Raw genomic sequence first — 13,049 nt, forward strand, 5'->3', positions numbered from 1 at the left:
AGGCCGCTCTCCAGCACAGGGTGCGGCTGAGACATGGAGCCACGGGTGGATCCCGAGGTTGAACCGGCTGCCCTGTCCCTCAGTCTCGAAGCCGGCATGAGGAGGGCCACCCTCAGGGGCCAACCTGGGGCCCAGGACAGGCCTCTTCCGGGAATGCCTTTCCCGACCTCCTGCAGCCTTGAGGGAAACAGGAGGGGCTGGGCCAGCTGGGGCGTCCTGGAGTTGGGCCTCTGCCCCTGGAAAGCCCAGGCCCTCCTGGCCGCCGACTGGGTGTCCTCAGCCCTGGGGAGGGGGTGGGAGCCGTGAGGCTCATGTGATGCGGGGCGGGCCTGGGGCTGCAGGCTGGGGAAGGTCTCCCTGCAGCCTGCGGGTGAGGCAGCCAGCTGTGTCCCTGTGATAATGGGCCAGAGGCCTGCAGCTGTGCCCCCCACTTCCCCGACAGGAACCATCTGTGGCCCTGCCCTTCACGGCCTTTCCTCGGGCCATTCCGGTTTGACCTTCCAACAACTTCCTCCTCCCAGGCAGCTCTGGTGATGTCCCCCCCACGCTGGTGATGTCCCCCCTACCCTGGTGATGTCCCCCCCACCCTGAGTCCCCCCCACCCTGGTGATGTCCCCCCCACCCTGAGCCCCCCCCCACCCTGAGCCCCACAGCGCGTGTTCCTCCGCCTACTCCGCCCCCCACCCTGGTGATGTCCCCCCCACCCTGAGACCCCCCCCACCCTGGTGATGTCCCCCCCACCCTGAACCCCCCCACCCTGGTGATGTCCCCCCCACCCTGAACCCCGCCACCCTGGTGATGTCCCCCCCACCCTGAGACCCCCCACCCTGGTGATGTCCCCCCCACCCTGAGCCCCCCTCACCCTGGTGATGTCCCCCCCACCCTGAGCCCCCCCCACCCTGGTGATGTCCCCCCCACCCTGAGCCCCACCCACCCTGGTGATGTCCCCCCCACCCTGAGCCCCACCCACCCTGGTGATGTCCCCCCACCCTGAGCCCCACAGTGCATGTTCCTCCGCCTACTCCGCCCCCCCACCCTGGTGATGTCCCCCCACCCTGAGCCCCCCCCCACCCTGAGCCCCACAGTGCGTGTTCCTCCGCTTACTCCGCCCACCCACCCTGAGCCCTACAGCGTGGTCACAGGCATGTGTTTCCTCGCTCCAGGGCAGGTCTGCAGGCCTGAGGGCAGCTCCATCCTGGCCCAGAGCCCTCGGCCTACTCCGCCCACCCACCTTCCCACCAGGGCTTGGCCTTTTCTTCAGTCTAGGGTATCTGGGGGTCTCCTCCCTCTCCGCTTGCCCTCAGTCAGCTGGACTTTCCCCAGCAACCCTTTTAGTTTGCCCCCACTCCAGGGGCCACCCTACCCGTGTTCCTGTGGCTGTCGACTGTGCCCTTGAGCCAGATGGGGCCTCTGACCGGCCTCCCCTCAGCCCCGGCTCCCCCAGCTGCTGGGGGTTCTTGGGCCCCTGATCTGTCCTCAAAGTACCTCCCACTCGCTGGGGAGGAAACCGTCTCTCTCTGCTTGGCCTCGTTCGCAGGGCTCCTGACGCTCTGTGGAGACAGCGGGGCTCCCTGCCTCTCCGGGGGAGCCTTGGAAGGACCCTCACCCCACACCCCAGCGGCCGCCTCCGGTGAGCAGCCTGGAGTTTGCGGGGGTCGGGGTGGGTGGCTTCTCCAGTCCGAGAAATTCCAGAAGCCACCTCAGAGCCCTCTTGGGACCACTCAGACCCCAGGGAGAGTCCCAGGACCCCTTTCTAGCAGCCACTGGGCTGAGAGTGAGTCACATCCCAGATGCTGGAAAAAAAGTCACTTTCTAAAGTGCCCTGACAACTGTCAGAGGCAAGAGGAGCTTCCCGGGAGGTGACAGTGACCTTTTGGCCCTGCAGCCCTGGTGGGTGGCTTTTTGGATGCCATGGCTGGAGGCTTCGTGGCCTCAGACAGGCCAGAGGTGTGGAACCCGCAGACCCAAGGCTGGTTCACAGGCATCTGTGCTATTTTGATTTGATTTGATTTGATTTTTAGGTCACGTCTGCACACGGTTAATAATTCAAGCCGTGCAGGGGTAAAAGCTGACTCCTTTCCCGCAGGGTCCCCAGGTGTCCCAGGTCTCCCTGTCCTGGTAATCGGGTGTCCTTCTCGAGTTGGTGACAACAAGCTGCGTGCCAGCCCGTGTGTCCAGCTTACGGTCAGAGCGTGTTTGTTACTGCTGGGGAACTTCCTAGAGGCAAGGCCCGCCCGGGGCCTCCCCTGCACTGGGTGGTGGGCCGCTCTGCCCCCAGGACTCAGGCTGGAAGGGACCTCCCTGCAAGCCCGGGGCCAGTCCCCTGGTGCCATCATCGGGTCCCCACATCCCCTGCTGTTCCCCGCGCTCTGGCTCAGGGTGAGATTAGCAGTCGGGGTCCTGGGGGCCCTGACCCCCTTGGTTTCCTCATCTGTGCAGGGTGCACGATCCTAACGGCCTCAGCTCCTAGAGTGTTTCCGGGAGTGGAGACAGCAGAGGCGCTGGGCGGCCACATGGGCCAGGGCCACGGTGGTCACGTGACTGGTGTTTGTCTGTGTCAGTGCCTGTTCCCCACCTATGTGCAGTGGGAGTCTCAGAGTCGGGTAACTGAGGGTCTCAGGGGGCGCAGCCCCCACTCCGTGAGGCAGCAGGATGGCACCCTGGGTGGGGGTGGTGGCTCCCCTCACCGGGGTAGGAGACAGGCTGCCCCGCCCCCAGCCCTGAGGCAGATGTTCGAGGCCTGCACCTGCGCCCCCCGCAGATGGGACACTTCCACTTTCACAATGAGGCCCTGAGCTCCCCGCCTGACCCTGTCCTGCCTGGTGTCTAATCAGGGGGTCTGACGGAGGTGGGGTTGGAAAGAGAAGAGAAGAAAGTTGCCCACAAGTTGGGGGCAGGAGCTGCCTCCCACTTTGGCGGCCACCTGGGGTGTGGGCACCACTCCCCACCTCCCCACTACCCGCCTCCTCTCCCCCAGGCCGGGCAGTTGGTGCTTGTGGGGAAGCAGACGTTGGCTGTGGCTTTCAGAGCTGGGCGGCTGGGAGATAAGGGGCTGGGGAGGAAGTGGCTGCAGAGGTGGAGGCAGCAGGAGCGGGCACGGCTTCTCCCAGAGACTCCTGCTGTCTGCAGCCAGCACCCAGCCTCGAGGGGCAGAAGGGGCCTTTCCTTCCTTCCTAAAAGACCTATTAGGGCCCACTGGGGTTTTGTCAGTGTCCAAGACAGCCCCTGGTCCCGCTCTCTGGGAACTATAGGAGACATTTCCATTAACGTGGCCTGGCATGTGCGGCCTGGAGGGCAGTTGGGGAAACTGCCCCTGGGTAGGCAGAGGGGCCCTAAGGCAGGCTTTGGTGAATCTGCAGGATGGCCAGAGAACTGGAGGAGGGTGTGGGGGCAGTGGGGGAGATGATGCCATGTGGGGGTGGGTGAGGAGGTCTTCCTTCAGGCAGGGTGTCTTACGTTTGCCTTCTCGTCTAGCATGTAGGAACCCACCACCCCCACCCACCCCCCACACACCCTTCACTGCTGGATAAATAGATGAATGAATAGATTGATGAATGAATGAATGGATGGGTGGATGAGTGAATGGGTGGGTAGATGGGTAGGTGGATGGGTGGATGGGTGGGTGGGTGGATAAGTGAATGGGTGGATGGATGGATGGATAGATGGGTGAGTGGGTGGATGGGTGGGTGGATGAACAGATGTGTGGATGGGTGGGTAGATGGATAGATGGGTGAATGGGTGGATGGATGAGTGGATAAATGGGTAAACGGGTGGGGTGGGTGAATGGGTGGGTAGGTGGATGGATGACTGTGTGGGTGAATGAATGTTGGATGGGTGTGTGGGTGGATGGGTGGATAGATGGGTGAATGGGTGAGTGGGTGAGTGGGTGGATGGATGGATAGATGGGTGGATATGTGGATGGGTGGATGGATGAGTGGGTGGATGAGTGGGTGGATGGGTGGATGGATGGGTGGATGGATGAGTGGGTGGATGAGTGGATGGATGGGTGGATAGATAGGTGGATGGGTGAATGGGTGGATGGATGGGTGGGTGGATGAGTGGATGGATGGGTGGATGGATGGGTGGGTGGATGAGTGGATGGATGGGTGGATGGATGGGTGGGTGGATGAGTGGATGGATGGGTGGATGGATGAGTGGATGGATGGGTGGATAGATAGGTGGATGGGTGAATGGGTGGATGGATGGGTGGGTGGATGGGTGGATAGATGGGTGGATTGGTGAATGGGTGGGTGGGTGAATGGATGGGTGAATGGGTGGGTAGGTGGATGGATGGATAGATGGGTGGATGGGTGGATGGATGGGTGGGTGGATGAGTGGATGGATGGGTGGATAGATAGGTGGATGGGTGAATGGGTGGATGGATGGGTGGGTGGATGGGTGGATAGATGGGTGGATTGGTGAATGGGTGGGTAGGTGAATGGATGGGTGAATGGGTGGGTAGGTGGATGGATGGATAGATGGGTGGATGGATGGATAGATGGGTGGATGGGTGAATGGGTGGATGGATGGGTGGGTGGATGGGTGGATAGATGGGTGGATGGGTGAATGGGTGGATGAGTGGGTGGATGAGTGGATGGATGGGTGGATGGATGAGTGGATGGATGGGTGGATAGATAGGTGGATTGGTGAATGGGTAGGTAGGTGAATGGATGGATAGATGGGTGGATAGGTGGATGGGTGGATGGATGAGTGGGTGGATAGGTGGATAGACAGGTGGATGGGTGAATGGGTGGGTGGATGGGTGGATTGGTGAATGGGTGGGTAGGTGAATGGATGGGTGAATGGGTGGGTAGGTGGATGGATGGGTGGATGGATGAGTGGGTGGATGAGTGGATGGATGGGTGGATGGATGAGTGGATGGATGGGTGGATAGATAGGTGGATGGGTGAATGGGTGGGTGGATGGGTGGGTGGATGGGTGGATAGATGGGTGGATTGGTGAATGGGTGGGTAGGTGAATGGATGGGTGAATGGGTGGGTAGGTGGATGGGTGGATACATGGTGAATAGGTGAGTGGGTGGATGGGGATGGGTGGGTGGAGGGGCGGATGGATGGGTGGAGGAGTGGGTGGGTGGATAGGTGGATCAATGAATAAGTGGTAATATGGTTTTATGTAAGTCTCATGCCAGCCCACTTTACAGAGGAGGGAGGAGGCCCACAAGGGTGCCATCCCTACTCACATGGCCTGGAGAGAGGAATGGAAGTTGCAAGGCGGCCCCAGAGGAGGCTGAACAGTGACATGTGTGGGTGAACCTGACTGGCCACGCCTTGCCCCAGCTTTCTGGTCCTGAATAAGGTGTGGACAGTTGGGGTGAGCCACAGAGGGAGTGGGGGCCAGGGGCGGAGGCAGGAAAAAACCTGCCCCGGGTGTTCAAGACAGTGCAGGCGAAGAGGCCCAGAGCTGGACGCCCAGCCACTCCCCAGCTCAGGGCACAGCTGAGCAAACCCAGAACCACGGAGAAGGTGCCATGGCCGGAGGGCTGGGGTGATTTGGGGAAACCTGGTACAAAGTGATGCAGGATTCCAGGACTCTGAGGCTGCAGTTACTGGGCGCACCTGCCACCCCCAGAGACAGCAGGTCTGTCTGGGGGGTCCAAGCCGAGGCGCAGGCCAGAGACACCCCAGTGAGAGCACGGAACTGGAACCAGTCTTCACCTTCCTGGTGTGTGGACTCCTTGGGCATCTAGTAAATAAATAAGTTCACAGAATTATGAAGGAAACCCATTTTACCAAAATACAGTTACCACCCTCTTAGAACATTCTGGTATAGTGAGCGCTGTGCTTTTCATTCAGCTGTGATTTAAAGTGGTGAGGTGTGGGAACTGCATTCTGAGATGTGGCGGTGAGTGGAAGGCGAGGGGGGTGTTTCGTGGTGCCCGAACCCTCCCAAGGCATGGCTGCTTGGGGCCCACAGAAGTGGCCCTGGGGCAGTTCTGTCGGTGTCAACGGCACAGGCACGGCTGACGCCCCGGGAGGTGCCCACGTTCATGGTTAAAGGAAAAGCTAAATTTTCGTTAGAGACTCGACACAACGCCAGATGAAACTGATCCAAGTCCACGGATCCCCTGAATTCTGAGGAAAGAACTGCGGTTCCAGCTTATCTCGAAGGTGTCCCCCCGTCCCGGCTCACCACCTCAGCTTCCGGGAGTCTCCGATGGGACAGCCGGGGCCGCATGAGGGTCCCAAAGTCACAGGCTTGTTCACACTCAGCGTTTCCTGTCTGTGCTGGGTACACTTGGGCAAATGTCTTGACCCGTTTCCTCAACTGTAAAGTAAGAAGGTAACAGAGTCAGCTGAACGGGGGTGTGGAGAGAATTTAATAAAACAGTCCACGTTTGGACTCTCCTGCGGTGCCCGTGAAGGTGGGCAAGCACAGAAGGGCAGCTGTGACCCCAGTGAGGTCCCTGGGCCGTGAAGGGGCCAGCCCAGGGGAGACTGGAATCCCCACACCGCCATCTGGCCGCGCCCGCCTCGGGGGCAGGCACGTTGCTGCTCAAAAGCTCTTCCGAAATTGAGCTCAGGTCGGTGTCCCTGCAGATGCCGCCCCTCTCCGGAAAAGTGCTTTGGAAGGGAGAAAGGGCTTTCCCAGTCCCACCGCCGTCTCCTGGAGTCAGCCACAGCCTCCTCCCGCCCCCATGGCAAGAGACCTGCTTCAGTTGCAATGTGGCCGCCCCGCCCCCTTCTTAAACCTTCAGTGGCTGCCCACCTCCCTCAAGATCAAGGCCAGATCCTGAAGGTGACTGGGGGCCCCTCCAGACTCTGCCTCAATCCCACATCAGAGCCGCTTCTCCCCAGGGTGCTTCCTCATCTCTGGGCACCCCCAGCCCTCCCATCGAAACTTGCCTCACCTGGCGGGCTCCTACCCAGCCCTCAGAGCCCACAGGACGTGCCCTGTCCTGTCCTGGACTCCACACCCCTGCACGCCTCCATCACAGCATAAGCAGCTTGGGTTGCAGTTGCTGTGGGTTGGTTTCCTCAGACCCACAGGAAAGCAGCCCCAGGCAGGGACCTTGCCTGTCTCCAAGGGCTGTGTTCCCAGCACAAGGCGCAGGGCTCCGTGGGTGATGGCTGGCTGGTGGAGTTTGGCACACCCATCTCTGGGTCCCCCACATGACACCAGGAACTTCTCTGGGCTGAATTCCGCCTCTCCTGCCCTCAGGACTCCCCTGGGACTCTGCCCCACACACATCCCAGGGAACACAGAGGACACAGCCCGTCTCCCCGGGCTGAGCAGGACGGGCTGAGTCTCCAGGCCCAGCCGCCCAGGGCAGGCTTGGGACCCTGAGGCAGCCCCCAAGGCCTGGGAGGCTTGGTGGCCTTTGCCTGGACAGGAGGGCCTTCCCCAGCTCATCAGTCACCCCAGGAGGGTAGTGGGTGTGGGACAGAACTGACGGCAGTCGGAGGCCACAGTCCCGCAGGACCGCTGTGCCTTTGACTGGCATCCTCCTCCCCTCCTGAAGCGCACAGGGCTGGGCCCAGCAGGGTAGAGTCTGAACGGAGACCGGCGTTCGAGCATCAGGGCAGCAGACAGCCTCGCCCCTGCTTCCTGAGCACCCTGGACTTGCCGGGGCCGCTGGTGACCTGGTGGCATCTACTCAGCGTCTGACAGGACTGGAGAGGTTGAGCAATTTCCCAGGTCACCAGCGGTGCCCTGGGGTGGGATTTGGGACTCAGGCTGGGTCCAAGCCAGTCCTCTCCCTGCGGCGGAGAGCCTGCTGTGACTCCACCCACCCAGCTTCCAGGGCACAGAGCCCTCTGCCCACCGTGGTCTCTGATCCTCCCCAGCGCCTGGAGGCATCAAGACCTGTCAGGGCTGCCCATTCTGCAGAACAGGAAACCGAGGCTCCCAGAGGGGAAAGTCCCAGCCTCCCTTGGGGTCCCGGGGTCCTGGGCTGCTGCACCCCAGCTGCAAAGGGGGAAGCCCCGCCCAGAGGCCACTTTCCCTGTAAGGAGACCAGGCGGGGTGAGGGCTGCCGTGTGCCGGTGCCGCCCCGGTTTCCCTCTGACTCAGGCGGAGGCGGCTGCCCCTGTGTGGGGGCCGCGTCTAGTCCTCGGGCCCCACTCCGGTGACCAGTCCCCATCTCATCTCTGGTGACTCCGCAAGGCCACGGCTCTGCCGGTGGGGGTTGGTGTGTGTGTAGCAGAAGGAATGAACGAGGGAACCCCCGCCCTGGGCCCAGGTGTGGCTTTTTCTTGTTCTTGTTCTTCCTCTCCTCCCCTCAGTCCTGCCTGGGTGTTAGCAGCAGCTTAAGAGGGAGGAGCACGGCCCTGGCCTACCCACCAATGTTCTAGAACATTCTGGAATATTCTGCTCTCAGCCCGGAGCCTGGGAACTGGGTAAACCTGGGCCATCGAGCAGCATCCAACATGAGGAAAATACCAAGAGGCTGGTGTGTGGTTCTCCGTGTGTGATGCGTGGTGCGTGGGGAGCGGCAGCTGCCTGCCCTCCAGAGCTGGGGTGCCGCCTCCTGCATCACAGACACCTCCCCCAAGCAGGGCCCAGCCCCTGCCTCCCACCAGTGGCTACTTCAGGCTGCAGTGGGGCCTGGGGCCACAGAAGACCCAGCTAGGTCTGGCCAAGAGGCCCAAGGATATTCCAGGCACCTGGAAGGAACCGGAAGGATCTGGGAGTCTTGGGTTAAGAATCATGCAGCCTGACCTGCTCCAAACGTGGACTTCGTCCCTGAAGAGGCTGTACGACCCTAACCGTGGTGCCTCCTGTGCAAATGTGAGTGTGATGGACGATCACAGTGCTGTTACTGTCAGGGAGGAGACCACCCCTCATATCATCTTATGCCCAATTTCTGCCTCCAAAGAAAGAAAAAGTAAAAACTAAAAGGCAGAAATGAATCCATTTCAGAAATGAAATCCACAGGCAGACAGCCCGGCGCCACACCCTGGGCCTGGTAGTTAAAGATCGACCCCTGACCTAATCGGTTACGTTGTCTGTAGATTACATTGTATGGAAAAGCACTGTGAAAATCCCTGTCCTGTTCTGTTCCGATCATGCAGCCCCCAGGCACGTACCCCCTGCTTGCTCAATCGATCATGACCCTCTCATGCAGACCTCCTTAGAGTTGTGAGCCCTTAAAAGGGACAGGAATTGCTCACCTGGGAACTCGGCTCTTGAGACGGGCGTCTCGCCGACGCTCCTGGCCGAATAAACCGCTTCCTTCTTTAACTCGTGTCTGAGGAGTTTTGTCTGCAGCTCGTCCTGCTGCAACTGTCCCTCAGAGGTGAACTGGAAGACGAACTGGCCTGTATCCAAAACAAAGAAACTTTGTGTTTGTTTCCATCATTTATTGACTTATTCTGAGGCAGGGTCTTGCTGTGTCGCCCAGGCTGGAGTGTGGTGGTGCGACCTCGGCTCACTGCAGCCTCCACCCGCTGAGCTCAAGCAAATCTCCTGCCTCAGCCGCTGGAATAGCTGGGACCAGAGGCGCCCGCCACCATGCCTGGCTAATTTTTTATGTTTTGTAGAGACGGGGCCTCATTATGTTGCCCAGGCTGGTCTCAAACTCATGGCTGAAGCGATTCTGCTGTCTCAGCCTCCCAAAGTGCTGGGATGACAGGCATGAGCCACTGCACCCAGCCTCATTGCTTTTTAATAGTTAGGTTTCTATTGACACTGTTTTCAGAAACACACAAGCTTAGAGGATATAACACAGGCTTATGGATCAAGCAGAGTCTGCTTCACTGAACTGGAAGCATTTTAAACATCAGATTCTTTCAAGGCACCTTTGGGTGCCCTGGCCTAAAACACGCTTCCCCCACTCTGCCTGTGTTCAGTCCCAACTCCAGACACTGAGGAAAGTGAGAGGGGTCGGGGTGGGGAGTCCGGGTTCTCAGAGCGTGATTCCCAACCCTGGGAGCTTGTCAGAAACCCTTGCCCACCCAGGACCTGTGTGTGTGGCACCTGGGGCTGTCCTGGGTATGCTCCGACTGTCCCCGAGGGGATCTGGAGGGACGAGGTCGTCCTCGGGTCTGCTTGGAGCCAGGGTGAGGTGGCACTGTGCCTGTCATTGCAACGGTTCTCTCCCCGTGGGTGGGTGGAGGAACTTCCCTGAGGCTCTGGGACCTCCCTGGCGGTTCCAGTCACCTGAGCTCGGAGCACATGTCTGTGGTGCTTGGCGTGGGGGTGGGTCCAGGGTCCAGCCCCTTCCTGGCTGTCACCTGCAGGCCTGACCCATCTAAGGGGGTCCAACCTGGCCGGCCGGAGAGGGTAGGGGCTCCTTGGGAGGAAGCCGAAGGTCGTGGAGGAGAAGTGGGGGCAGGGAAGACCAACAGGCTGAAATCCCTCATCGGGCAGCTCAGGGCAGGGGGCTCCATGCCGGGCCCCTGCCCCGCCTCCTGCTGTCACAGCGGGTGGGTGTGAGGTTTACATCCAGCACCCAGGGAGGCTGGCCCTGCAGGCAGGGCTCCCACCTCCACCGCCCCGCCATGTCCAGGGACCTGCTCCAGCCCTCCAGTCCTGCTTCCTCTCTTCCCTCTGCTTACTCAGCTCCTCCTGGAAGCCCCTCCTCTCCAGACCCCAGGGGGTTTGGATGCTGGGCCCTGGGGAAGGGGTCTTGGGGTCCATAGCAGGGCATCTGAGGCTCCCGGGGCACCCAGAAACCCCAGGAAGGCTGTGGATGACTCAGCAAAACCCACGAGCCCGGGGGTCTCTCAGGCATGTGCTGCAGGAGGGGTATGACGTGGGGTCTGCTCTGAGTGAGGGTCTCAGCCCTTGTCTGCTCCTGGTCCTCCTGCCGCTCTGTCCCAGCCACAGCCCGGAACAGCCCACTCCACTCCCACCTCTGCCCACGGCTCACCCCGGGCCTCTCAGACCCTTGCCTCTGGGACCCCCTTGTGGAGGTCTGCCTGCCCCCTGAGCCCCATAGCCCCTCCCTGCTTTTCAGCCCCTCCCTGCTTTGATTTTCTTGAATGGCAGGTGGCACTCTCTGATGTGCTAAATGTTGTTTACTGCCTGTCTCTCCCACTAGGTCAGCCCCAGGGAGATGAGCTTTTTCTCTCCCTCCCTCCCTCCCTCCCTCCCTCCTTCCCTCCCTCCCTTCCTTCCTTCCCTCCCTCCCTCCCTCCCTCCCTCCTTCCTTCCTTCCTTGCTTCTTTCCTTCCTTCCCTCCTTCCCTTCTTTCTTTTAAACATATTTTATTTTATTTTTTATATTTTATTTTTATTTTTTTGAGACAGAGTCTCGCTGTGTCGCCCAGGCTGGAGTGCAGTGGTGCGATCTCGGCTCACTGCAAGCTCCGCCTACTGGGTTCACGCCATTCTCCTGCCTCAGCCTCCTGAGTAGCTGGGACTACAGGCACCCGCCACCACACCCGGCTAATTTTTTTGTATTTTTTAGTAGAGACAGGGTTTCACCGTGTTAGCCAGGATGGTCTTGGCCTCCTGACCTCGTGATCCGCCCGCCTCGGCCTCCCAAAGTGTAAACAGATTTTACTTTTTAAAGCAACTTTAGGTTCACAGCAAAATTGAACATGAAGTACAGAGGGTTCCCCTGTACCCCGGAGCTCAGCATCCCCACGAGAGCGGCCATTTGTTATAGCCACGACCCCCCGGATGCAGTGTCATCACCCACAGGCCACATGGCCTCAGGGTCAACCTGGTGCTGTGCAGTCTATGGTTGGACGAACGTATCCTGACGTGGGCCCACCGTTGTGGTATCATACAGAGCAGTTTCACTGCCCCAGGTCCCTCGTGCTGCTGCTCCACATCCCTCCGTCCCTCCCTCTCCCCAGCCCCTGGCATTGCTGATCTTTGTGCTGTCTGCACAGTTCTGCCCTTTCCTGGATGTCAGAGTCGGACCCCTACAGCGTGTAGTCCTTAGAGACAGGCTGCTTTCACTCAGCGGTGTGCATTTACGGTCCCTCCATGTCTTCATGTCTTTTCTTTCTTTTCTTTTCGTGCTTTTCTTTTTCTTTCTTTCTTTTTTTTTTTTTTTTTTTTGAGATGGTGTCTCACATTATCGCCCAGCCTGGAGTGCAATGGCATGATCTCGGCTCACTGCAACCTCTGCCTCCTGGGTTCAAGCAATTCTCCTGCCTCAGCTTCCCTAGCAGCTGGGATTACAGGTGCCCAACACCACGCCCGGTTAATTTTTGTATTCTTTAGTAGAGATGGGGGTTTCTCTATGTTGGCCAGGCTGGTCTCGAACTCACAACCTCAAGTGATCCGCCCGCCTCAGCCTCCCAAAGTGCAGGGATTACAGGAGTGAGCCACTGTGCCCGGCCCCTTTGTGTCTTTTCAAGGCCTAGCAGCTCACTTCTTTTCACTCACTGAAGGGCATCTTGGTTGCTTCCGTGTTTCGGCATCGGCAATTGTGAACAAGCTGCTTTAACACCGGTGTGCAGGTTTTTGTGTGAACACAAGTTTCCAATTCGTCTGGGTAAATACCAAGGGGTGCTGACGCTGTCAGCTCAGCTGCGTTTCTGTCTGTCGTATTTCCTGCTGCAGTCCCAGAGCCCAAACAGCAAATGGCAAATAGACACTCAGCAAATCCTGAATTAATACATGAAGAAAGCGGGTGGACCTGGAGAACGCAGCTCTCCCCAGTAACGTGCCACATCACTCTCCTTGGCCCAACTTCCTTTAAAGTTCCTGTTTTGCTTCCTCCGTGGTCTCCAGGGTGGCTGCCCCGTTCTCCACGCCCAAGGGAGCCACAGAAGGCTGAGTTCACAGGTGTTCTGTCTCCTGTCAATGGATCACAAACCCCAAACTGTGAAGCAGCCAGCGTGTGTGAGGGTCACGCACTTGGGGGTCGGGAGTCTGGCAGGGAACCTGGCGTGTCTTCTTTCTGCTCCGGTGTCTGGAGACTCACAGCTAGGGCAGGACCAGCAGGCAGTACCTCCTGTGGCCTCCTGCTGTAGCCATCCTTCCTCACAGCACAGTAGCCTCGGGGTGGCCAGTGCGCCACACAGCTCAGGGTAGCAAGTGCTGGTGTTTAAGCAGTGAGGCAGACGAGGCAGGCATGGTCAGGGCCCAGCGGTGGTCTGGGCAGGACCGGGGCCCCAGCACTGCAGAGAC

The sequence above is a fragment of the Chlorocebus sabaeus genome, chromosome 5 (genome assembly GCF_047675955.1).
Source record: "Chlorocebus sabaeus isolate Y175 chromosome 5, mChlSab1.0.hap1, whole genome shotgun sequence".
Lineage (NCBI taxonomy): Eukaryota > Metazoa > Chordata > Mammalia > Primates > Cercopithecidae > Chlorocebus > Chlorocebus sabaeus.